Source organism: Mastomys coucha, unplaced genomic scaffold, assembly GCF_008632895.1.
Source record: "Mastomys coucha isolate ucsf_1 unplaced genomic scaffold, UCSF_Mcou_1 pScaffold15, whole genome shotgun sequence".
Lineage (NCBI taxonomy): Eukaryota > Metazoa > Chordata > Mammalia > Rodentia > Muridae > Mastomys > Mastomys coucha.
Genome location: NW_022196897.1, coordinates 87,536,878 through 87,564,519, shown reverse-complemented (window position 1 = coordinate 87,564,519; position 27,642 = coordinate 87,536,878). Strand labels below are relative to the sequence as shown.

Below are 27,642 nucleotides of genomic sequence, written 5' to 3'. Positions count from 1 at the left end.
TAGACCAGGAAGACTCAGAGTCGGCTTGGAGATAAATATATGTTAAGGAAGTCACATGGGCAACTCCTTTTCTGTTTTAATTTCACGTAAGAGCTGGAAGATGGAGTAGGATGGAAAGGAATGAAAATCTCTTTAGACTTGAGCTGCTTGTGTGCACAGGACGCATCCGCTGTTGAAAGGACATTTAGTGGATTAGAAGCCCAGTGTATATGAGGAAGTAAAATTGTAAAAGATCGGCTTTGCAAAATAAATATCCACATCACTGGAAGTGCTACTGGGAAGATAGGTAAAACATGGTAGAGATTCAACTAAAACTAGATGTGATCAAATCACTAATAAAATGGAGATGGAGCAAAGGGGAAACCTAAAGCGACCGGATGTTAGAACTCTGTGTGTGTGTGTAAGCCCAGACCTTAAGGGGAGTAGTTTAAATCCTATGGGATTTGATTTCTAATTATGCTCCCCTTTATAACCTGCGATTTTAGGTTGCATATATATTTGTGTGTTTGTGTGTGTGTGAACATACATATAAATATTATTAACTTTTGTCTCAGGAAGAATTTAACATTGGATAATAGTTCTTCATTCCCTGTCTGCTAACTTTAAAGTTGCCTGTTTGGGACAGCACTGCTGTTTTACAATGTCTTATTGTTCCCTCACTTGTAAGGCAACACAGTGGGAGTGGGTGTGGTTGGAATCCAGCTTCCCCCTTCCTAAGTAACTGAGAGTTTGTTAAGAGAAACTGCACACAGATTTCGGGTGCTCTACACTGTGTGCTAAGATGGAAACCCAGGCTGGCCTGGGCTGGTTCCAGGTGTGGGACTGAGTGTATGCAGTGCACCTTGGATGTTGTATCTATTCATTTTGTTGGAAGTAGATGGGGCAACAGAGGCTGGGCTGGAAAGAGGACATGCCCTCCTGTGAATACCTCCTTATTCACTGTTCCCTACTGTGTCCCACGTCACAGGTCTATGGGAATACTTTGTCCACTTGATTTTCTTGCACATGCTCCAGGTTGCTAGGAGGAAGGGACTATGCTGAGTGCAGCTAGGCCTCGTGGGAGGCCAGAGCTCAGAAGCTCAGCAGTTTGCCTGGACTTGGATAAGGCTTGGCTTTCTCATCTCTTACCCCTGCGCTGTTGGTGATGGACACCACAGAGGTGAGCAGAGTCTACTCGACAGTCTCTGCTTTGGTGGGTGCTCTGTTCAGAGAAATGGGGTTGGCCTTCTCTTGGATGTGAGAGGCTGTCAGATGCAGGCAGGAGGCAAACGATGTTGTGGACTTGGAGACTTTGGGGAGAGGTTTCCATTTAAATAGTGGGAATAGGCCGGACATGTAAATGACATGTAAATATGATTTGAGGAATTAAACCACGAGGAAATAGTCAGCAAAGCCAAACTGGTTTTCATAGCTTGGCAGTTCCCAGGCTTGGATACTGTGAACCAATAAAATAACAAGAGAAAAAGAATCCCCCACCCTCAAAGTTGGGTTTCTTAGTCTGAGTCACCTACTTTTATTTGATGACAATGCAAAGTGTGCACTCCATTGCTCCGTCACCACTGTATGAAAGACATCACTGTTTTGTGCTATATGTGGGTGTGTGTGTAGGTTTGTGTGTGTGTGTGTGTGTGTGTGTGTGTGTGTGTGTGTGTGTGTGTGGTCAGCCTCAGGTGCCATTCCTCAGGCTTCACCCCTTTGTTTGAGGGTCTCCCCCTAAATTAGAACTTTCTGGACCTTGCCTCGGCTGCCTGGCTCATGAGCCCTGGGGATCCACGTATCTCTGCCTTCCCAGCTTTGGTAACATAAGTATGCCTTCCCACATCTGACTTTTTGAAAACATGAGTTCTAGAGATTGAACTCATGTCCCAGCAGCCACGTTATTGATCGAGGTATCTCTCTACCCCCAAGAAATCACGTTTTAATATGAAAATATAGCTGTAGCTTGTGCTTAGTGTAAAGCCCGATCCTTTTGGCCTAGGAAGGCATGCTGAATTGCTTCTTGTTGGCTGAGGAGAGAACCTGTTGTCGTGGGCCAGGGTGTTCTTGTACCACATATCTGGGCCTGGTGGATAGACTGTTCTAGCAGGAGGCCTACCTGGATCTCAAGGTTGGAGAATGTGGGGGTGACTAATTTTCAGGTTTGGGACAGTTGAGTTATAGGGGGTCCTCACTATGCAGAGGAACTGAAGGCCTGTGAAGACGGGAGTGCAGTTGGGAGCTAATCCTAAACCTTTGTAGAGATCCTTTTGGGGCAGGGACAGGACTGTTTCTATTTATAGATGGAGAAACGGATGCTCTGGGTATCTGATGTACCTAAGTGCCTCTCAACCAAGTCTCAGAGTTGGGGTTCAGTGCAAGTCTATCCCCCTAAGTTTCTAACTCTAGGATGTGCTGTTTTGAACCTTTTCAGGGACCTAGGTGATCCGTGTAGAGAGCTAGAAGTGATGTCCAGACACTTTTGTATGTAGTTGCCTTGCAACTCTTGTGACTGTTTCTGTTGATTTTATTGATGTTATGTGGGTCCTCATCAATGGGTGATTATGCCCGACACATACACAAACATGTGGGTGCGCACACGCATATGTACACACGCGCGCGCGCACACACACACACACACACACACACACACACACATGAACTTACACACACACCCACATATAGCACAACAATAGTGATGTCTTTCATACAGTGGTGACGGAGCGATAGAGTGCATTGTCTTGCTTCATCAAATGAAAGTAGGTGACCCAGCTTAAGAAACCCAACTTTGGGGGGTTCTTTTTTCTGTTTCTTTTTTTCCATTATTTTATTGGTTCACAGTATCCAAGCCTGGGAACTGCCAAGCTATGAAAATCAGTTTGGCTTAGCCTACTCCACTTCCTCCTAGTTTAATTTCTCAAACCATATTTATATGTCTAGCCTATTCCCACCATGTAAATGGAAACCTCTCCCCAAAATTTCCAAGTCCACCCACTCATCGTTTGCCTCCAGTCTGCACTGGACAGATCTGTGCATTACACTCCCCTCCATCCCCCAGTGCCCCCAAAGCCCTGCTCTGGGGCATGCCTTAGGCATGGGTGCTTTGCTGGCACCGGCACTTCACATGGAGGACTCAAGGACTGACTGTCTTCCTCGTCCCCATCTGATGGTTCAGGAAGTGAAGAGGACCTCCAGGCTTCTGCTGCTGGCCCTGCCTTTCTGTCCCATTGTGGATGCTCCCCACTTGGATTGGCATGAACCCCAGGGAACCTCCTTGATAACTCATAATGGAATCTTTGAACAGCTGCCCAAGGATGCTTTCCAGATATTCAGCCATTTTTTCCTCTTTTTAATGGACGCTCTGACTGACTAGCTGGTTAATGGGTCCCAGGTTCTCTTAGGCCACTTAACTTCCTCATTTTCAAGCATTATCCACGAAGAAAATCCACTCTGCAGATGCTTAAGGCTTCTGGAGCTCAGTCAGAGCCGTCCTCACGTTGTGAGCTGCAGTTCTGATTAGTGTGATGGGGAGGGCTTGATGACTCCCAGCATGAGGGGGAAGTGAAGGCCCTGCCCATGATTTATTAATCACTGGTGTGGCCACGGGCTCCCCCGGCTCTCCAGGGAGCCACAGTGAGAGACTGCTGAGGCTCAGCCTTGCATGGGCTGTGTGTCTCTACTTCCTGTGTTGCTGCTAGGGCTTTATCTCTAGACCTTCTATTCCGGCAGGCAGCACAGGCAGCTGGATGGTAGAGCCAGAGCCATACCGCTTCTGCTTTTATAGCAGCCTGTGGGGCTCGCCCTTGCCAGAACCAGCCTCTCCAAGGAGGAGGCCTGTGTGACCCATGTGAGTGTATAGAGGGGATTTTTTTTTTCAGATTCACTGATAAAGTAGTTATATCAGTGACTCGGTACCACCCCCTGATTTAGTTGTTGGAAAAGTCGTAACAGCTCATTGGTTGAGGATGCTGTGAGCTTTTTTGGTTTCTTGAATGCGGGTTTTTGATTTTATGAGGAGTAAAGAGGTCGGACTTGATCTTGTAGGAAAGAAGTTGTGGGTAGCATAAGCCCTTCTGTGTGCAGCGAGAGAAAAGCTTCTTGTGTGACCCCGGCGTTGTCCTCACTGGCTTTCATCCTCTTGGCTCAAAACTCAAGAATTTTGAACTGTGTCTCCCGAAAGATATATCCAAGCCCTAGCTAATCATACTTGTACCTGTAAATATGAAATTTCACAGAAGGGGGTGTTCACTGTTATCAGTTAAGGTGATCTTACTGGATCAGGATTGACTCTCAGCTCAATGATTTGTGGGTTTGTTTTTGTTTTTGTTTTGTGTTTTGTGTGTGTGTTTGAATGGGTACACATGAGTGTGCATTTGGAGCCAGATGTCGACCCTAGGGCCTTTATCCGTTGGTGTGTGCATGGTGTAGTGTATGCATCCATGCAGGCCAGAGGAAGACATTGGGTGTCCTACTCTTATCCCTTCGACATAGTGTCTTTACTAAATGTAGACATAGGCTAACCCCTAGCAAGCCCCAGAGAGCCCTCTGTCTCCACCCTCCATGGCGTTGGAATTAAGGTGTGCGCATGGCTGCATCCAGCTTCTTATGTGGGTACTGGGATTGGACTCGGGTTCTTATGCTTGTACAGCAAACCTTACCCACTGAGCCATCTCTCCAGCCTCCACCTTGTTTTTTGAGACAAAGTCTCTGATTGACCTTGAGCTTACTGGTTGGATTAGGCTACCTGGTCAGCAAGAGCTAGGGATCTTTGTCTCCTTGGTGCTGGGATTGCAAGTCATGTGACTCTTTTTAAACTGTGGATCTTAGGGATTGGGCTCAGATCTTAATGAATTTACTTGTTTGACTGAGCCATCTTTCTAGTCCCTGATCTGTGTCCTGTTCCCCTCCACCATACTTAAAACATACATACATACATACACACACACACACACACACACACCCCTTCTCTCTCTTCTCTCTCTCCCTCTCTTTCTTTCCCTCTCTCCCTCTCACATACACACACACACTCATACTCTCTTTCTCTCCCCCCACCCCCACAGTGGCAGGGGAAATGATAAGACAAATTGGGGTGATGTTCATGTAAGCCAAGGGATGCTTGGGATTTTCAGCAACTGCTAACAGCTAGAAGTACAAGGGAGAGTTTTCCCTGGAAGCAGCCATTCAACATTCTGCCTTTAAACTTCTTGACTCTTGTGTCTTAACCCACTCAGCTGCTTTTAGTTGTTGAACAGCCGGTGATAATCATCAGCTACTAACCCTGTTTTGCCAAGAAGCTCCCAGAGCTCAGAGGTGTTAGGCATTCTGCCTTGGGTCGTTCAGCACTCATGCAGAAACAAACGATTGGGAATGCCAGATAGTGCCGCCAAGTCTGTGGCCCTCCTTTCCACTGCTGAGCCGGCTCAGTGGTGACTTACTGATGCTGGTAATCTAGGACATCTTAATGAGCAGTGTGGTCTCAGAGGGAGGCTGTACAATTGCAGTGTGGATCTGCTTCAGGTCTGGGATGGGGGCTGCCTTCTCCCTGAGTGACTTTGGTGGAAGCGGGGCTTGCTTTTGTTAAGCAGGCACAGCCTCTGTATCTACTGTGCAGAAGGTCTCAGTGCGGGGTGGAGACTGATACCATGGGCCATATTTCAGTGAGGCTGGGGAAAACCGAGCCTAGGGCCTATTCTGTGGAGTCAGACTGCCTGCCTGTCCTAGTCTGCCTAGAGTTGGGAAAGGTGAAAACTCACCTCTGGCTTTCCCAATGCAGTGAAAGTAGATTTTGTAATTTGGAAAGGACTTTGGAACACCAGTACAGGCTTTAATGTGTGTGTGTGTGTGTGTGCGTGCACACACACTCACACATGAGAGAGAGAGAGAGAGAGAAAGAGAGAGAGAGAGAGAGAGGGAGGGAGGGGTGGGGGAGAGAGAGAGAGAGAGAGAGAGAGAGATTTACCTTGGGTGTCTATCTTCTCCTTCCACCTTGGTTGAGGCAGAGTCTCCTAGTCACCACATGAGCAGGCCGTGTGACCACACGAGTAAGCTATGAGCCTCTGGGGCTCACCTGTCTCTGGCCTCCTTTCCATCAAGGTGAAGAGAAAAGAGAAGTTACAGCCACCCTCTTGTCATACTCTACCACCATGTCCTACTTTACTTTGGTTCTAGGGTTCTAAAGTCAGGTCCTCGAGCTTACCTTGCAAGCATTTTGTCTAAGCACCATCTTTTTGGGGTAGGTTGGGGAGGGGATGGGGTCTCATGTAGCCTAACCTGGTCTGAAACTTCTCTATGTAGCAAAGATGACTGAAGTCCTGATCCTCCTGTCTCTACTTCCTGAGTGCTAAGATTACAGGTACGCATTGCCATGTCCAGTTTTATGTAGTGCTGGGGACTGAACATAGAGGGTTTGTGCACGCTAGGGCAAACACTTTACCAACTGAACTACACCCCCCAGGCCCAATGCAGGGTTTTCTGGAGCTGAGTAACATGAGATATTGGCCATTTTATGGGCTGAATTGTATGTCCCCCAAATTCATATGGTGGCCCTAACCACCAATACTTTAGAACATGATTCTATTGGAGACAGAGCACTGTAGAGGCTGTGAAGGCAAACCGAGACAATGTGGCTGGGCTCTAGTCTAGTGTGGCTGGTGTCTAAAACAGGACATTTGGGCATGCATAGACAGGGAAATGGCTAGTGGGAGATTGGACAGGAGGTTGGTTCTCTGCTACCAATGCATGGGTTCTGGAGATAAAACTTAGGTCATTAGGCATGGTGGAAGATGCCTTTACCTGCTGAGCTGTTTTTCAGGCCCCCTTAGTATTAGATTTTTCTGAGACAGGGTCTTGCTATGAAGTTCACATTGGCCTCAAACCTATGATCCTTCTGCATCCAGCCTTCCCTGAGTTCTGGGCTCACAGCAGTGTGCCATCTCAACTGGGTAGTATAGCCATCTTTTAATGACTGGTTTTGAAATAGGCTACGTATACAATGGCACAAAATATGAAAGAGAGTTCAGGCAAGAAATACTTCCCTTTCTCATCCTGCCACCCCCTCCTCAGCTTATCAAGCTGTCTGTGTACTACCACACTCTCCCACCTTGTGTGTTCGTGTGTGTGTGTGTGTGTGTGTGTGTGTTTGTGTGTGCGCGCACATGTAGGGGGTCCCAATACAGCTTCCTTATTAATTTTTGTTCTGAAAAAGAAATCTAGTCAGATGGTTTAATGATTATGATGTGTGCAGGAGTACAAGAATGAAACCCCCTTTTGCTCTGACCCAGCCTCCCCACATACCTCCCTGACGGTGTCTCAATTTTGATTATTTTTGTTAGTTATTTACTAATAGATTTCAGAGATTTCCCTGTCAGGACAGAGAGGAATTCCTCATTCTGTCTTTTGAACCCCCTGAATCAGGCAACCCCCCCCCATCTGAGTTATATGGTTCATGTTATTCTACTATCTGGATGTTTCATCATACATGATCATACTTGTTCATACAGTCATTCCCTATGGGTAGGTTGCTTGGTCAGTATCTTTACTGCTGCCTAGTCTCATTCACTTGTTATTTTGAATATTGAAAGAATTGTTGGATTCTGGGAGCAAAGAGCCCTTGTGATTTTGAAAGCTGCTGCATAACTATTGAGCAATTATAATTGAGAAGTTATACCAGACTGTTCCCCACCCAGAGAAGGTGAGGGTGCCAGCTTCCCCACTGCCTTCCAAGCCAGTGTTAACACGTTCCATCCTACTTGGGAGTTCCATTGTTGTTCTAGTGAGCAAACATCTTTTCAGAAGTCTAAAAACCACTGTTGTTTCTCTTCTATAAGCTGTTCATATCCGTTCTGTTGTGATATTGGTCTTATCTGGGGTTCCTCTTATTGATTTGTGGGAACTACTTATATATTAAGGAAATTAGCCATTTGTGATTTGAGCTGCAGGCAATATTTCCCTGTTTAGTCACATCCCTTAATCTTTCTTTCATGGCATCTGGGTTTTCTCTCCTTTCTTCCCTCTAAAATCACATAGTAAAAAGCTTGTGTTTTCTCAGTTGGGTTGATTTTTCATATTTAAAGATTTTTAATTTATAGACTTTTTATGCCACTTTTGCTTTATTCTGTTGATTAGATGAAAACTAGAGGTCCTTCTACGTCCAAAGGAAGCCAGTGTTTAGGTGTGATGTGTGAGTGAGGGGCACCAGAGGAATCAGGTGACTACCCCATGTTCCTGTCATTAATTGGAAGCTTGTTCCTGTTCACTGTTGACCTGTCATTTTCTGCTGCAGTGTCACAGTGTGAACATATGTGATGGATCATCCCTGGCTTCTGGGGTCAAGAGTCTGGTAACATCCAGTTTCATCTGCTGTTGGTCAGCTGAAGGACTCGCCTTTAGACCCTGGGGTTGCTGATAGCGTATTCCCCTGCAGGCCCCTTTATTTTTTTTTCCATTTTTCCTGTGTGTGTATTTTACATTTGTGTATGCACGTTTCCAGGTGCACGTCAGGAACATGCACCCGTACATGCATGCATGTGGAGGCCCAAGATTGATTTTGGGAATCATCCCCCATCACTCTTCCTTATCCACCGAAGCAGGGTCTCTCACTCAAACCCAGGGATTGCCAACTTGCTCTGTGCTGCCTTCCAAGCGCTGGCCACCTCTCCCACCAGCCATTTATGTGGGTTCTGGGGTTTTGAACTCAGGTCGTCATGTTTCTGTGGCAAGCACTTTAACTACTGAACCCCTGCCCCCAAAAGGGGGGTGGGGAAGGTTCCAGCTCCAAGGGCCTCATTTTTCTTGCCAGCTTTCTGGAGGCCACTCTCAGTTATATTCCCAACATGATGTTTTTTTGTACCCAAATAAGTTAGAGAGATTCGAGTGTGGAGTGTGACAGAGCTGTGACATGTGGCTCTTCTTCTGTCCTCATTACTTTGCTGATCAGAGGAAAGCTACAGGTCTCACCCACATTCAGGGGAAGAGAACCACAGAGACCACATAGTAGAACCAGGAGACCCTTTGGCAGCTGGGTTCATCCTTCCACTGAACCTGACGAGATCATGCCTGTCTGAGATGACCTGGAAAGAGTTTGGGTGTGGTAGAACTTGCAGCCTTGCTTTCTTGCATTTGGTCCTGAAATTCTGTCTTCTCACATCAAGGGTTCTGCTGCTGTTCACAAGAAGGACTTTTGAAGTGCTTCTCTGCCTGGAAGTGACATCAGTGTCCCACTTTCACTTGAACTTGTCATCCCGGTGGGATGAAGTGGTTGGATAGGCTGTGGGCTACCTGAGGTGTGGATGATTCTTACTCACCAGTATCCCAAAAGAACAAGAGCAAACAGAACCAAACTCTAGAAAAGGATGGGAATTCTGGACTGGTTCTCACTACATTCTCCTCACTCCATTTAGCTGACTATAGATTGAGGCCAAAACACTTAAAAACAAAAAAGTTCCTATTCCTCCAAAGTCATTGTGGATTGATTGGTCTGTTGAGTCTAAAGGCTTAAAATATAACTTAAAAATAGATAAATTATAATTTATAATCTAAAAATAAATGGAAAAGCACCTACCAGAGCAGGCCAGGCAGTGGGTGCCCTGGCTCAGCATGACATCAGAGGAGGCCTTGGGCTGCTGGAAAAGAGAAGGGTCTTGATGATATCAGATGGGAGGAGCTAGTGGGTATGGCGATGGGGGAGTCCCAGTTCCCTAAGAGGGGAGGGTTCCAGGAGGGGTCTCCATGCCTGTATCGTGGAGAAGAAAAGGGGTGGTTCCCAAACAGGGGAGTACCTGGCTAGGGTGAGGGAATGTTGGCAAAGACCAAAGGTGGTCTTTGACCTGTAGCAGGTGAATTGCTTCATGGCAGAGTCTGGACTGGGAAATGTGCAGTGAGATCCTTTCTGTACCCCCTCTGCTGTGGAGGCTTAGCTGTGTGCCCAGGGCCCCTGGAGATTCACAGATGTCCTGTCTGGAAAAAGAGGCCTGAAGGGTGGTTGGATTTGTAAATGTCTCCATACAGCAAGTGGTTGAGGCCAGTGCAGTTGAGGGTCTCTGAGAGAGGCTGTGAGGAGCAGACGGGTGGGGCTTTGGAGAACAGATGGGGTATTTTCTTGGCTTCGGGGGGGGGATGTTAGCCCATCCAGTTTACACTCATTTCTCCCTCTCTCCTGGGCCAGCAAGAACATTTTGTTTCATTTTTTCATCAAAGTTACTATGTCAAGTATTTCCCTCCAGGAACCTATCTTAGTGGAGACAGGGATATGGACTGAAAAGTGTTCGTGGTGGTGCTCAGCCTCATAGGATTCTTTTTCCTAAGAATTGAAACAGGTTCTTGTTGGGTTGTGTTGTGTGGCAAAGTGGACAGTGCTTTTAGCTGTGTGTGTGTGTGTGTGTGTGTGTGTGTGTGTGTGTATACTCATGTATGTTGCTTTGGCTTTTTGTTTCTCTTGAAGTCTTAGAAATACTTAGGCTTAGAACATATTTATGGTAGTGGTTCTCAACCTTCCAAAAGCCGCACTTGTGATCCTTTAATACAGTTCCTCATGTTGTGGTGACTTCCCCAACCAGTTATTTTTGTTGCTACTTCAAAACTGTAATTTTGCTATTGTTATGAATGTAAATATCTGATATGTAGGATATCTGATATATGACCCCGAAGTGGTTGAGACCCATAGGTTAAGAACCACTGACTTATAGCATGTCCTTCAGGTGTTATTGAAATTCAAGCTTAAATTTTGTGATGCATAGTACAGAAAGGAAAACTACTTCACTAGGGTGTGTGTTTTGCAAGTTGAGTGGATTTCAGGGCATGCTTGGCAGTAAGTCCTCCAAGCTAGCATCCTGGCTCCATTCTACCAGGGACCCAGGCTCTCTTTCTTCTGTGTTTCTCTACAGTCTAAGGTTGCTGCTTGAGTTCCTGCATGTCTGAATGCAAACTGAAGAAAGGCTGTAGAAAGCTGAGCTTCCCCCTTCTTAGGGATCCTTTCTGGAATTCTCACAACAGAACTTCTACTCAGTCCCATTGGCCAAGAGTTAGTCATATGGACTAACTCTTTATGGACTGTTGTAAAAGCTGGGAGAATGGGTAAAACTAGAATTCTCAGTAACTAGAAGAGGAAACACTGTATTCAGGGGCTTGTCATGAAGAGAATATGACCAAATACAGACGCTTACTTGTGCTGGCTTGTTTTAAGAAAGCTTGCTCAGTTAGGATTTTATTGCTGTGAAGAGACACCATAACCAGCTCTTACAAAGGAAAAATATTTAATTGGGGCTGGCTTACAGTTTCAGAGGTTCAGTGCATTATCAACATGGTGGAAAGGCCTAGCAGCATGCATGCAGACATGGTGCTGGAGATGGAGCTCTGTCTTGATCTTCAGGCAGCAGGAGACCGTGTTCCACACTGGGTCAGCCCTGACAGTGATGCACTTCCTCCCACAAGGCCACACCTACACAAACAAGGCCACAGCTCCTAATAGTGCCATTCCCTCTGGGCCAAGCCTTCACACACATGACTATGGAGGGCATTCCTGTTCAGACTACCACAGGGTCCAGGCCTAGTAAAGATGACATGCTTCATTGTCCCAAGAAGAGGTGAGTGAAAAGGTATTCTAGAGAGCCTAGGTAGGACCAGACCCAATGGTGCTTCTGCTTTAGGTTGTACCAGTGGGCATCCTTGGGTGTTGTGATGGTTAATACTGTCTGCTCAGTAGGATCTAGAATTACTCTAGAGACAGACCTCTAGGCATGTCTGTGAAGGGATTTCTAGAGTGGCTTAGTAGATGTGGCTATCCTGAATGTGGGTGGCACTACTTCATTGGTTGTGGTCCAGGACTGAATTAAAAGGAGAAAGCAAGGGGTTCACTATTACCCATCATCCTCTGCTTCTGACTGTGGGTACAGTATAACCAGCTGCTCTATGCTTGATCTGCCTTGCCTCGCCTGTCCTGCCACTGTGGACTGTGGGTCCTTGAATTATAAGCTCAAATGAGCCCCTCTTCCCTCAAGGTGCTTCTTCTCAGTATCTTTGTTAGGGTTTCTAGTGTTGGGAGAAAGCACCATGACCAAAAGCAACTTGGAAAGGAGAGGGTTTACTTCTTCTTAGAGCTCTCAGGTCACAGTACACCAGTCACTGAGGAAGGCAGGGCAAGAACTGGAACAGAAGCCATGGAGGAGTGCTGCTTGCTCCTCATGGCTTACTCAACCTGCTTTCTTATATAACCCCCACCTTCCCAGGAGTAGAGCCTCTGAGGTTGGGTCTACCCATACCAGTCATTAATCAAGAAAATGCGCTATAGACTTGTCTACAGGCGTTCTGGTGGAGGCATTTACTCAAGGTGCTTCACCCTAGATCACTCTAGCTTGTTTAAGTTGACAAAGAAAATAACCAGCACAACAAGCAACAAGGAAAACAGGTAATATTGATGGGGTACTTTTAATCAACAGGAGAAATGTATTGCTCATGGTCTGAGGCTGGGAAGGTATACTATCAAAGCCGCAGGGGAAGAGGAAAGGGCTCCTTTCAGTCTCAAATAAGGCACTAGTCATACTGAAGCCCTCATAACCCGATCTTCTTCCAAAGGTGTCACATGTCAGCGTGACTGTGGCAGGGATGGAATTTCAACACACTTTTGGAGGAACAACCACTCTGAAAAGCAGAGCTTTATTGTCCGGCTAGAGGAAGCAAATGGTGGATTCAAACCCTGGTCCCAGATTCTACAGGTACCGTGGCGGATACTCTGGGGTGTGAATGCTAGTTTGTAGGGTGCTCCTGAAACATTGTGGGGGTCTTTTTTTTTTTTTTAGTGATATTGCCCCACCTTGTGATTTCTATAGAATGGTGCAGTTAAGTCAGATGCTTTAAAATAACTGAAGGCTGCTGGGCGGTGGTGGCGTATGCCTTTAATCCCAGCACTTGGGAGGCAGAGGCAGGTGGATTTCTGAGTTCGAGACCAGCCTGGTCTACAGAGTGAGTTCCAGGACAGCCAGAGCTATACAGAGAAACCCTGTCTTGAAAAACAACAACAAAAAACCAAAAAAAACCCTGAAGGTTAGGCTGTAGAGATGGCTCCAAGGGTAATAGCACTGGCCTCTCTCTTCTAGAGGACCTGAGTTCAATTACCAGCACCCCCATGTCAGTTCACAACTGTCTATAACTCCCATCCTTGGGGAGTCCAGGGGTATCAGGCACCCTGAGGTACACAGACACACATGGAAACAAAACATGCACATGAAATAAAATAAATCGTAAAAAAATGACCGAGAGCTTTAGAAGAGAAAAGGACAACCCCAACGATCCCAGGGTGCAGTAAGAAGGCGCCACAGATGCTCTCATTCAGAGGAGTAGGAAGCTGCTGGGTTCTGTGAATGCCTGCCCTGTCTGTCTGCCTCCAGCTTCCTTCCTTTAAGGTTGGAGAGCTGAGACTGTACCACTAAACCTCATATCCAGCCTCTGTCCAGAGGGTCCACGGAAGAGCAGCCTTACCCATTCGTGGTGGCATCCATGTGGCATGTGCCTTTCAGTATTTTGCCAGCTATCCTCCACGTCTAAGCTCCTTCACTCAAGACAGGGCTGTGGCTTCTTTGCTTTGGGGTCCCAGCTCTGTTGTATTTTGGACACTAGGTTATCAGTAGCATCCCAGATTCGAGGATCCCTGTGCGTGACAGCCTGGGTGGCTTAGTCTGGTGAGTACCTGAGCCCGAGCGAGGCATTGTTTTGCCTAGTGCAGGTTATTGAGTGGGATGGGGGCACACGTGAATTTCAACACTTGTTCGTGTCACATGGGAGTTGGTGGTGGACAGTGTTCTGGTTTAAATTGCCCTCATTCGTCAAGGGTCTGAGCTGCTTGAGAACCGCTGTCCCTCACTGGGCTCGTTTCAGATTTACTTGAACGGCTTCATACTTCTCTGTGATTAATGACACTAGGAGAGGGCTCCGCTTGGAGAGGGCTCTTTAATGAGGTTGCCCAATCTCAGCTGTACTTCCTGTCACTTCAGTCAGTGAAGAAAGCTCCACTCCAGGTTTGGAGTGATTGGGGAGGGTATTGGTTTCTCAACCATGACGAGGAAAGATAGGCAGAAGACGGCTCAACCTGTAGAAGCTGCACTGGGTAGCAATCCCAGTAACAGGCATCCAGAAATAAGGTGATGCAGTGCCTTATTTGAGTGACCCAGATGATCCCAGTGGGCACAATGCTATGTTAGAACTTACTACAGGCTAGCCCAGGCCGAAGAATATTTTGGAGATCCTTGCTAGGAAACAATAGTGGACGCAGGTCTTAATTTGTTTCTTCAGTGTCTTGGCTAGTTTGGCCTCAGGCAGCTTGCGACCTTCCGGACTTTGAGAGTTGTCCGTTGCAGTTGGTTTCTTTTTAGCCTGAGATGCTTGTGAGTCGAGGGGTCTCCGGGTCCCTAAGGCAGGGAGAGTGGTGGAACTGGCAGGTAATTCTTAGAGTTGGGCTGCTGAGCTTAGAAGACATTTCAAACTCATTAGATCTAATGAGTTTGAAAGCAGGCAGCAGGACTTCTGGTTCATGTGTTGGGTTGGCGGTATTTATTCGAACTTTCCTCCGGCATTGGGACAGACAGAGTTAACATCAAGTCAAGGAGTACCCGTGCACTTTGCTCAACAGAGAACTTGTAAAAACTCTGGGGCTTTTGAAGCTCCACACCAAGGTGGTGACATCCTCTCTAAGGACAGGCTCGATGGACCAGCGACTGTTCCACTGTACCCTGTTCTGGAACCCTGGTTTCAACTTCACTGGCAGCTTCCTAGTCAGGTGTACCATCTTCCTGTCTTATTGGCCATCTTTGTCGATGTGCAATTTCACTCAGAATGTTAGACCAAGGCCCCTCTACCCTCTGCTAGAAGCGGCCTTTAGCTGCCTCCTCTTTAAAATAACAGGGTGATGGAAAATTTTTTTTGAAAGTGGAGCCTCCTAATTGAACCTTAATTTCCATTGAAGTATTTTTATAAGATTTATGGCTGTGTTTAGCAGCTCTCTAATGACACTACTGATTTGCATAATGCTGATTATCCAGGCAATTCAAAGCCATTTATAGCTGTGTCTTCATCACCAGGTGGCGGAGAGTGCCCCATTTCATTGCCAGGGAAATTGAGGTTTTTTATACAGAAATAAATGACCCATGAAAAGCCGGCTGTGGAGATGAATTATTGACCGTCTTTACCCCTTTCTTCCCACTGTTGACTTTGTGAGGATGGCGTGCTCTCGAGGAGCTGATCCTTTGGCTTATTAGTCACTAAGTGAGCTTGAATTATTTGTTTCCGAAATGGGATTTCTATCTCTCTCTCTATATATAAAATGGAAACTCTGCCTCCTTTAGCTCCCCCACTATGAAGGTTAATGAATGAATATGAACTTCGTTAAACAGTCTAGGAGAACAACCCTATGAAAAATGTCACTTTATTAATGATAAACTTGAGTTCTGGTGTGGGGCCCCATGAAGGTGTTTGCTAGTTTCCAAATGTGTTGGTAAATCCTGGCCTGCTTACTTCCCCTGTAACCCTGCTAAGAACTTCTTTTATGGTATTCTTCCCAGGAAGCAGATGTTTTGAAAGAGCCAGTTACCAAATCGCAGTTATTAAATAATAATTCGTATTGTGAAAACAGCACGGGAGGATATTTATAGCTGTGAGTTTCCAGTGGAAGGAAGCAGTTGTTACTACACAAGCCTGTTTTTGTTTCGGCCAAGAACAAAGATGTCAGATGCCTGACATTTAGGCAAATGGACAGGTTTGGTTGCTGCTTTTGAAGTGGTCTTGGGAATTCCTGGCAGTCTGTGAACCCAAGTGAGACTCTGGTGACTGCTGCGCCACCAGGGGAGTGAAGGTGTTATATTTGTTTTAGCTTTCAGGAAGGTTAATGCAGAGTAATTCCTGTTATCTGAGGAAACATGTTGCAGGACCCCTGAGTTCCTGAAATAGCCAATAATAGTACGGGATTCTTAATTGGTAGTGCATACAGGGTGGAAACGCAGGACCAAGGAATGATTTATGGCCCAGGCAGGATGGAGTGGGATGGCCGAAGGTCATCATGTTACTCAGAGCAAGCATTCAAACTTAAGAATTGTTTACTTCTGGAATTTTCCACTCAATATTTTCAGACTGTGTTGGGCCCCAGTTAAACTTGGGAAGTAAAACCCAGAGAGGACTTAATATAAGAAAATATGATAGGAAGATCTGTCTGTGACTGGCCACCTGCAGCTGTGACTTGGCAATTTTTGTTCCCCCTTTCTTCCTTGCCCATAGCTATTACGTCACACTTTAGGGGAATCGGAGCTCAGTGAGGAGGTGGAGGCCCAGGGAAGTAGGCGTGCAGAGCATCTTGGGACCAGAACTGTGTCCTCTGTTACTCAGCTCTGTGACCTTGTTCCTGGTCTTGTGTAGCTGTTCGGATCACAGTTTTGTTCATCTGCAGAATTGGGAGGCAATAGCTTGGCGAGTGGTTTTGAGGATTAAATGAAATTTTTATTTTAAAGAAGAAGGCAGCATACTAGACTCTTGATATTAAATGCCTCTTAGAGGTGTCACAACTTGAAGGTACGTGCACACCTGGCTCCTGTGAACTTATACTTTTAAGAGTATATTCTCTCATGTTAACTTAGATTTGTTTTTTTTTTTTTTCTTTTTTGAGGTAGGATCTCATGTGTCCTAGTCTGACTTCAAACTTGCTGCATAGCCAAGGCTGGCTTTGAACTCCTAATCCTCCCGATTGTTGGGATTATAGCCATGCAGCAACACACTCAGTTTGTGCAGCACTGGAGATCAAAACCAGGACTTTGCATGCTAGATAAGCACTCTGCTAACTGAGTCTTAACCGCCAGTCCCATTCACATGATCCTGTTGCTGTGACCTTCATCTTCCTCTCAGGGAAGGGAAATGAACTTCTTCAGGGCCCTCTATCTGCCTGTAGCTTTCAAACCACCATCCATGCACAAACCAATCACCAGAGAGAGACCATGGGAGTTCCAGGGTGTAGACATCTCCCTCCACATTGGCCTTGCCCTAGCATTAGCCAGAACCATTGCAGCTTTTCTCCACCCAGTCTGTCAGTGTAACTTGTGTGTGAGTCTCAGGGGTATTTTTGATACTTTTGTTGCAAGTCAAGTCTGTTGTTCACACAGCTGGCTTTTCCATTAAAAGCTTAAAGAGGCCTTTGTTGCTTGGCTTCATGTCCTTACAGCTGGCACCTTTTGGTCTCTCTGCTACAGGTTTTGCTCTAGCCTGCCTAGGTTATTCCCATGGTCAAGTTCAAGTTGGTTCACAGCATGGTGTAATAAGCACTGGATGGAATGGGACCATCACAAAATAGAACACGTAGGGGTTTAGGAAACAGCAAATTGTTCCCCTTTGGTTCCAGAGGCTGGGGGTCTGAAGTCAAGATTGATTTCTTCAATGGGTCACGTGGTAGAGTCTGTTTTATTTCTCAGCTTTGGTTTCCTGGCAACGTTTGCCCCATCTTGGTTAGTACTCCCAGCAGCTTGGTCTCTGTCCTCATTGACTCACAGTGTCCTTCCCTGTGTGACCTCTGGGTTCTGATTTCCCTCTTTCTGTAAAGAGGGGCATATCGCAATGACCTCATTTTAACCTGGTCACCTCGGTCTCCATCTATGGGTCAGGATTCCATCTATGGCTCAGGATTCCAACACGTCATTTTCAGGCACTTCTTGCTCATTTTCAGAATGTAACCTACTCAACAAAGAAGGGCACCTTTCAGAAATTCACCCAGGAGGAGCTGCCACCTGCTCCAGGGGTCTGCCATCTTCCTTTCATTCTTCCTGTCGCCATCCTTATGCAGCCAGAACACAGCTCTGCTCTCTCCACACTATCTTTGTCTTTGGAATCACAGCATCCCTGTCTGTTCTCTTCTTTCAAGACCATCTTCCGGAACAGCCTTGTGCATGATTGGGCCTGATGACTCCTTTTGAATTATTCCTGGGACCTTGCTTGTGCATGTCTGTACTTGAGCCTGGCTCTTTCACATCCTTCGTAAGTGCTTTAAAAATAAGGACCATTTCTGCTTATAGATGTCTACAATGGATGTACCCATTTCTTTATTTGTAACATGGTGTACTGGCTGGTTTTGTGTGTCAACTTGACACAAGCTGGAGTTATCACACAGAAGGGAGCTTCAGTTGAGAAGTGCCTCCATGAGATCCAGCTGTGGGGCATTTTCTCAATTAGTGATCAAGGGGGTAGGGCCCCTTATGGGTGGTGCCATCCCTGGGCTGGAGGTCTTGGACTCTATAAGAGAGCGGGCTGAGCAAGCCAGGAGAAGCAAGCCCGTTAGGAACATCCCTCCATGGCCTCTGCATTAGCTCCTGCTTCCTGACCTGCTTGAGTTCCAGTCCTGACTTCCTTTGTGATAAACAGCATTGTGGAAGTAAGCTAAATAAACCCTTTCCTCCCCAACTTGCTTCTTGGTCATGATGTTTGTGCAGGAATAGAAACCCTGACTAAAACACATGGCTACTAGAAGCCTTTCATTAAATATCTTTATTTGCCTCGTATTTCTGTTGAGCAGCTTTGGTTACTGCTTTGTTTTTTCCATCTAGAAAAATCTGCATGGGCCAGCTCAAGCCTGAAGGCTGGACTGAATGTTGTTTATCAGATTAAATGGTGGCCTGTTCAAAAGACTTATCTACCAAAGCCTGTGAATCTGACTTATTCCAGGAAAATACTTTAAACATGTCGGTGTAAGATCCTCCTGGATTATCAGGTGATCCATGAAGTCACTGCAAACATTCTTTAATAAGATCAGGCACACACAGAAGGTGTAATCGTCAAAGTCCAGGCAGAAATTGGACTGATCCATTTATACCAGGATTCCTGGCCACCCCCAGAGAGAAAGGCAAAGAACTGTACCTTCTTAAATCTTCCAGCAAGAATTCATCTACCCAGACTTCTACTTTTTCTATTTCTGTCCTTTCGAACAGCGAGAGGGTTCAAACATCTGTTGTCAGTCACTCAGCTTGTAGTGATTTGTTATTGCAAACCTGGAAGGTAGGAGGCAGTTGTGTCCCCAAACCTGGGAGACACAGAGAGAACTCTTGAAAGAATAAGAGGAAGGCCACTGGAGTGAGGTGGGACCACCACAGATCACTCCCTAGGCAACTGTTGTCCTAGAAGCCACAGGTGGGATGATTATATGGGGCGCTTGGCCGGAAAGGCAGTGGCTGATGACGTTGAGGTGCCAGGCTGACTTCCAAGGGTGAAGTGGGGGTGACTGTGGACGTCTCCAGATGGTTGGCGGCTGGACTTTATAAGACAGTCTTTGACCTTTTTTGGGTGATCTTTCTATTTGTATTGTTGGCTAAGGGAATAAGAGGAATGGTGTGCTAATTCTCATCTGAGAGAGTCCCCCCCCCCCCCCCCCCGCCCCATTTGATGAGAGAACTGTTGTCTTCCTGATGCTCATTAAATACTTGTTAAATTGGATCGCTCCATTTTTAGGGAAAAACAGCAGGCCGTGCTGGTTTATCTAGAGATTTTGGGCTCCCACCAAGAATTTTATAAAGCGACCTCACACTAATTACAAGATAAACATCTCCAGCCCCACGTGCAGCAGGCGTACTCTGCCAGTGGCTTTTTTTTTTTCCTTACTGAGAAGAGAAAGAACACTTGTTTGCTGGTCTAGAATACAGCAAACATTTTTACACAGTCATTTTGGCTAGTACTCAGGCTAGGTCTCCAAGTGGGGGTCTGGGTCTCTGAGAGGTGAAGAAACTTGTCCTGCATAGTAAATGGGAGAGCTGAGTCCTATTCAGGCAAGGCACGTCCATCACCAAGGGGCCTTCTCGCCAAGGAAACCTTCACATAGTGTGTACAACGGTATGGAGTGCTTTGGTTAGGTTAGGATTGGATAGAATGAGGGGATCTCTGGTCCCCCCCTCCGTCGCCCCTCAAAGCGTCACTGCACAGGACACCTCGAAGCCATGTCCTTCACTTGGTTTTTCCTGCACCACCTTGCTCTGATACTGTTTTGTTTTGTTTCTGAGCTTTTCACATGTACTGGACTCTAGGAGAATATATTCCAGCAGATTCCTTGAGGTACACCTGCTTAGTCCTAGGACTTTCTGGAGATCGGCATGGTAATAGCTAAAACTCTGCCTCTGGGTCTTAAAATTATTGACTTTGGTGGAAGATACTTTTGTGGAGTTCACTTTGTGGTGTGAGGAGAGAATAGATTCTAGACTATCGTGTAGCTAAGGGAAGTAGCAGCGAATAGCATCCCAGATCTCTTGTGTAGAGGGATGGTGTTTGATGGGAGGGAGATGCATATCTCTGAGTCTATGGAGAATACAGTGCTCATGTAGGAGACTCTGGTCCAGGTGAAGAAAAATGCAGGCAAGACAGTTTCTGCTCCTCACAGGGCCATTCTGGGTAGATTTGGAGGGTGCCAAATATCTTTAGGAAGGAACATAATTCCTTTTGCAATGCTTTAAGGAAGTTATTAGAACCAGCCCTCCCTCTCTCTCTCTCTTTTTTTTTTTTGTATGGATGTAAAGACATCATTATATAGTGTTGTAAACTTATTTTTATGAGACTATTCTTAATGTTCAGGCTCAAAGAATGATACAGTTTTATCTTAGAATTGCTCTATTATTTATGGTCAGAGGTTCATATAAGGATGTCTGTTGGATTGTGTTTTAGTCAGGATTGTAGGACCTTAGCTGCAGTAACATATTTCTACCAAAGTTGATTTGCTTCACTCAATGATCCTGGAGATTGAATGGCTGGTACAGCAGGGGGGAGCGGGGGAGGGAGGAGGTGTGTTGGGTGTTGCTTCTGTTCCTTATAGTTACTTCGATCCCGTTGATTGAGGATCCACTGTCTGGAGCAATGTCACAGCAGGGAAATCCATTTACAAGAGCTGGTCTGTGCTGTCTTTTAGCCTTCATTTTGTGAGTGATGCATATCATGTTACCCCTCATTCCATTGATCAGAACTGGTCCATAGTCCCACCTAACCTGGGAAAGGAGGAGGTCACAGTTAACACAGAGTGCCCTGCTACTGAGGAGCTTCTAAGTGACTGCTCAGTGTTGGGCTTAGCGCTGGGTGAAAAGACTGAAGCCTGAGTCCCTCCTCATCAAGTGGTTCTTGTCCCTTTCACACCAGACTGTCCCACACTTTCTTAGTACCTAGCAAATGAGATGTTGACCGAATGAGGCTTTTAAAAAATTATTATTATTTATAGTCTTGGTAATCTGCCTACATTGCCACCTGGGTCGACCAAGTACTAGCTATGACAAATTTTTGTATTTTACTAACATAGTCCCTGAAACTTTTAAGGGATATTCTTTAAATCTTCTCACAGGAAACTTCTGCCTTGTTTGTACTGGCTTTATTTAGAGTTAGAGAAGCCAGGCCCAAATTCCAGTCCTTTACTTTCCCTATGTGGCAGGGAAAGTTTATTTATCTACTTCTTTAGTTTTATTTTAAACAAACAAAAGAAGGTCTCATTATGTAGCCCTGGCTGTCCTAGAGCTTGCTTTGTAAACCAGGCTGACTTCAAACTCAGAGATCCTCTTGCCTCTGCCTCCCAGTTGTGATATTAAAGTAGTGTGTACCACACCCGGCTTTTCCTGTGATTTTTGAATTGGCCCCTTCTTATTCTTAAGTTTCAGTGTTTCCATTTATAGAGCAGGGTGGGGTGGATATAGGCATGCAAATACCACCTCTGCTGGCTTATCACAAGTTTTAATCAGTTTTAGTTTTCTAAGGTTGTGATAACAAATTCTTACAACTGGTGGCTTAAATGCATTTGTGGAAAGCAGAAGGCTAAATAAAATCAAGGTGTTTGCAGAGTTGGCTCTCCCAGAGAGACTCCAGGCTTTCTCCTGGCTTCCTCTCTTCTCCCAGGCTCCCCCCTCCTGGTTTCTGTGTTGACCTCCTACTTTCGCCTTTCCAGGACATTCTCCTCTGTGTGTGTGTGTGTGTGTGTGTCTAGGTTTCCTTCTCTCTATGAGGATAATAGTTATTAGATTAGGAACTACTCAATTCCATTATGACCTCTTTTTACATTGGCTTTAGCTATAAAGATCCTTTCTAAATAAGGTCACAGTTGATGGTATTGGAGCTTAGGCCGGGAATATATCTTCTTGGGGAACTACATACCACTTACTCCAGTAGCGTAGCAAAACACCAACAGAGAGTTCCCATTACAGTATGTTGTTAGTGAGAGTTTCCCCGCTCCCTGAGGGAGAGCACTTGGGGAAGTCTTCATAGAACTTTTGAACTAAAGTTTGCTGTCCTTTTAAGCCTCTGAGGTTAACTGTGTTGATCAAACAAGAGCGATTTCTGTTGTCCTCTGGTGATACACAGCTCTTAGCTGGGGCTGCACACTCTTCTAGGGTATATATGAGAGCTGTCATGCATCTCTATTACGGAATATGCCCAGCATTTGGATTTCAAGTGACTATAGCCCAGTGCTGTCATGGTTTCCTTCGGGCACTTTTGTCTTGCTTAACGATGCAAAACAGAAAATGCACACAAATGGTTCCTCAAAATGAGGCCTAACGTTATTGCTTCTTTTACCTCCAGGGCCTCATACTGCAGAAGCTTATTCACTGCAAAGCAATGAGGCCTCTAAATCTCCCGCCTTCATATTTTCATTCTATATTACAGTCGAATATGGTGAAATTAATTGTGGCCAAGGCAGAGACGACAGGAAAAACCTATAATGGTTTATCATATTTTGTAGGTTTTGTGAGGGCTGTAAATTTAAGGCGTATAGGAATTGTATTTATTCTTCAGGTTCTACAAATTTGTTATGTTTCCTTTCCCCCATGGAGGTGGGGGTGGGGGAGAGGTTCTTCTAGATAAGAGGGAAAGGGGTCACTCTGCAGTCATAGAGATGCTCCCAGTGTTGCAGACCCCTGCAGAACCCTCCCTCCCAAGCTTCTTTAGTTTCATGACTGTTAATAGCTGAATTATTGATGCTGGTTAGCTGGTGGTAAGAGCTGCTTCTGAGACAGACTCTCCCCTTACATCAGCTCTTTGATAGCAGCGATTGTCGGAATCACATTCCATAGGGAGAAGTTATAAATTGAATAGGGGTGTGTGTGTGTGTGTGTGTGTGTGTGTGTGTGTGTGCGCGCGCGCGCTATGCACACGTGTTCACAGCAGGAAGACCTCTGGCCATATGCCTGTTGGTGAGTAAGTACCCTTTGTCTGAACCTTGTGGTGTAGAAATTTATATCCTGGGATGGGAGCAGGGTCATTGCCATTATACCCTAGTAACTTGAGAGTTTCACAGCTTTTCTTGACTTGGAACTGCTCTTGTCTCAGTCCATTTGGACAGTGAAGATGCCAGAGGCCAAAGTTCTATGAAATTAATTCCCCATTCTTTGACATCTGGAGAGATTTTTTTAGCTCCTGTAATCCCCAGGGCTGTGTGACCATGAACAGGACCTTAAGGTCATGGTATTTTGTTGCTGTTGCCTGTTTGTTTACTTTTGAGGCAGTCTTACTATGTAACTTTGTTGACCTGGAGCTCAATTTGCAGACCAGGTATCTTGAATACGTAGAGGTGTACTTGCCTCTACCTCCCATGGACTGGTATTAAAGGCATGTGCTATGTGTCTGTGCCAAGAGCCAGGCATGAGTTCAGGGTCTTTATTCTTTTCAGAAAGGGGAAATCCACTAACAGAATTCACACACACACACACATACACACACACACACACACACTCACACACACGTGCACACAAACACGCACACATGAACACAATGGCATAAGTAGTCCTTGGGATGCTGTAGTTCACAGGCTTCAGACATTCTGTCAGTACTCCATAGGTTCATGGCAGCAGCTTTCACACTTGCTCCAAAATGAAAGTGCCCATTGCTGTATTGAGTGGACAAATACGGTACATCCATATAGTGGAATGTTATTTGGCCTGAGAACGAAGCAAAGTACAGAAACCTATTGTAGACGGGTGTCCTTTGGCCATTGGTAAATGAAAGAAGTCAGTTACAAAAGTTCACGATTTTCTATGATACTGTTGTGGGGGTATCCAGAATAGGAAAGCCCATTGGGACAGAAAGCCAGAGGAGGTTGACTAGAGGACTTGGGGGAGTGGAAGGAAGTAGGGAGTGGCTGATCTGCTGTGAGGCTTCCTTCTGGGCTTTTAGAATGCTATGAAGAGGGTTGTGAAAGGCTGGAGAATTTTAGAATTTAAAATGAGGGTATTTAATAGAAATGTATGTATAATGTGTAGCCTTTACCTAAAAGGGGGCATGGAAAACCTCTGTATCAAGCCAAAAACGAGAAGTAGGTAGTTCCAGGAACTTGGCTAACTCAGAGCCTCAGGGCTCTGGTTCCCGATACCTGCCCCTCTTGAATGATCCACAATGAGGGCGGCACTAGGAATGAAGGTCTACTGGTTTATGAGACTCTCCACCCTGTCGACTGGTAGATGAAGTAATATTACATTCCTAAAATGAGTATATTCCCCTCCCTAACTGAATACCTTGGGCTGGGTCCCTCTAAAATTTCCCACTGTTTTTATGTTCTGTTTCCTTGGTAACCCTCTCCCCGCCCCCAGCTTGTGTTTTTTCCCTTAAATACCCCTCACTTCTTGTGTTCAGGGTCGAACTCCTCTGGCCGACAAGGTCACGAGATCGACCCCGGTACCGGTATCCCCAATAAACCTCATGTGATTGCAGCAAGTTCGGTCTCTCGTGAGTCATTGGGTGGTTGCGTCATCCCGAGACTTGAGTAAGGATCTCCCCAGTTCTGGGGGTCTTTCAGTTGTATGAATTGTCTGCCTTACATTGTGGAGTTGAATAGTATATGAATTTTATCTCAATAAATCTGTTTAAAAGTCACATTTAAATTGCAGATTAGAATATTATATAAAAACTGAATTAAAAGATACTCTTTCTGTTCCTAGTATATTTAGATTTATTCTAATCTGTTCCCCTCCATGTCTTTAAATGTTGCTGAATGTGACCCATCATATTGAATCCATAATCCGTATTTTTTATAAATTTTTCTCATTTTTACAGATGAAAACTCGAGTCCCAGAGCGTCAAGCCTGCTCAGTTGATTAGTGGTTGAACTGCGACTTCAGGTGGTGCTTTCTGAGGCTCATTTCTCTGTATTGGGCTTAGTGAAGGTCCTGGCAGTGAGGGCTGGGGGGGTGGCTTGTCAGTAAGGACCTGAGTTCGATTTTTCAGGTTCCACATAAAAAAGGTAGAGTGGTAGCGAGCATTTATGACCTTAGTACTGGAGAAGGGGCGAGAGGCAAGTTTCAAGGAGCTAGTTGGCCTCCTTGGTAAGTTCAAGGCCAGCAAGACATTCGTGTAGATGGGGAAGGTACCTAAGTGATGACACCTCAGGTCTCCCTCTGGCAATCCCTGATATGAATGTACACACACACACACATACATACACACACACATACACACACACACACATATACACACACACACACATACACACACACACATATATATACACACACACATACATACACGCGCACACACATACACACACATACATATACACACATGCACATACATGCACACACACATACACGCACACACATACATACACATACACACATACATACACATAAACACATACATACACACATACATACACACACATACACACACAGGTACACACATATATACACACACACATACACACACAGACACACACAGACACACACATACATACATACACACATATACATATATACACACATATACATACACACATACACACACAGGCACACACAGGCACACACACATACATGCACACATACACACACAGACACACACAGACACACACAGACACACACAGACACACACAGACACACACATACACACATTCACAGTCCTACATAAACATACAGGAAGAGCAGAGGTGCTGTACTGACTAGCCTCCTTGCAAAGCCCTTCTCCAGGGGCCCTGGGTGGGTAGGGAAGTTCCGGGCATGTAAGGACTGGCTCCCCTTGGCATGGAGCACTGTGCTCCTTTTAGCACAGCATGTCGCCTTACTTACAGAGGATATGAATTTGTTTATTTTTTTAGGCAAAGATACTATTTTCTCAGCATTTTATAATAATGACATTCAACATTCCTAAATGGCTGCTATTTAGATGACAGGTGTCTAGCTCGCTCTTCCACTGAAAGGAAAATTTGATATATAAGGCGATAGAAAACTAGGACGCGTGTGTGTGGGAAATGAGGGAGAAGAGACACTGGTATGTGCCTGAAATGACATTTGGTATCTGTTAATTGTGGATAGAGATACAAAGAAAAGAACATTTTAGCTGTACTACAGGATGGGGGATGGGGTGGGGTGGGGTGGGGGCTGCTTTTGAGGGGCAGAGAGAGTGAGGTCTGAACGGTTCTGGGTAATCCAGATGTTTGTGTGGTGTGAGTAGGAAGAGAATTTGCTGCTTCTAGAAGTTGGGAGCTGGTTCAGATCTGCTCCCATTTCTAGCATCTGAGAGGCCAGTGCATAGCCAAATGGCAAGGCTGATTTGTTTGTTTTTCCCAGTGTCCTTTTTTTCCCCAAATCAACTTGACATAAGATAGGGTCAGCTGAGAAGAGAGCCTCAATTGAGAAGACACAGATGTAAGACTGGCCTGTAAGCAAATTTATGGGACATATCCTTGCTTAATGATTGATGTGGAAAGGTCCCACACATTGTGGGTGGTTCCCTTTGTGGGTGGCTGGTCCTAAGTGGTATAAGAAAGCAAATTAAGCAAGCCAGTAAGCAGTGTTCCTCCGTGACCTCTGCTTCAGTTCCTGTCTCTAGGTTCCTGCTTGAGTTCCTGCCCTGATTTCCCTCAGTGATGGACTTGGATGTGAAAGTGTAAGATGAAATTAGCGAAGCAAAGAGAAACTAAACTAGCAGGGGCATTTCTTGTACTAAGAGGCACCCACAACGGATTCAGTGTTTTTGTTCTTGACCCCATTATGAATGTAGCACTAGTAATGGACCCAAGTCAGAGAGCCCAACCCCTTTGTTTAGTTAGGAGTTTGAGCTGAGGTTTGTAAGTGGGGTGGAGAGAGGAGGACTAGGCTTCTGCAGGTCTGGCCTGGAGCAGGGTCTCCTTCAGAACTAAAAGAAAAAGCTCACCTTGCCTGATTTGCTGACAGTCGGTCTCCAGGGTGTCTGTTGGGTGATCTCTTCCCCCGATGAAGGATAAATGGCTTCCACATGTGACTAATTGAAAGGGCTTGGGATAGGCGTGCACAGAAGGAATAAAGGCAGCCATGTTTATGATTAGGTGATAGGAACTTACTCCCATTTTCTGGCTCAGAAATCTAAGTCTTTTGCCACTAGTCAGAGGGTTGCAGCAATATTGTGGACTATGCTGAGGGTTACCTGGGCATCCATTTGGGATTCTAAAGCCTTTTCTTGAAGGAAGTTAGCTCCTCTTGGTTACTGGGAACCTGGATCAGTGTTTGCCTGTTAGTGTATTATTCCCAAGCTCTTATCCTTCACCTTCCACATCCCCTCACCTAGAATAACTGAGGCCAAAGAGATGTTCTCCATCTGTTCTGCCTGTCCAAATTGCTTTTACCTATTTTCTGTATGTGCTTGCCTTTTATTCTCAATGTCAGTGAATATAATCTCTCATAGCAGATACAGGCTTCCTCTCCCCATTCTGATGCTTGGGAACAATCCTGGTGCATC

The 27,642-nt window shown here is 45.6% G+C and overlaps 1 protein-coding gene across 5 annotated transcripts in view; it reads left to right on the top strand.

Annotated features, from left to right (window-relative positions):
• The window catches only part of Ldlrad3 (low density lipoprotein receptor class A domain containing 3), a 241,043-nt gene that overhangs the window by 15,206 nt on the left and 198,195 nt on the right, over positions 1-27,642 (top strand). The window contains exons 1-2 of one of the 5 annotated variants that reach the window (XM_031371153.1): positions 11,445-11,555; positions 12,544-12,683. The exons of 3 other annotated variants lie outside the window; for them this stretch is intronic. The gene's annotated coding sequence lies outside the window, so the exon portion shown is untranslated. Of the gene's footprint in view, positions 1-11,444; positions 11,556-12,543; positions 12,684-27,642 lie in introns of those variants that run through there. One more of the 5 variants, XM_031371152.1, reaches the window with a different exon arrangement.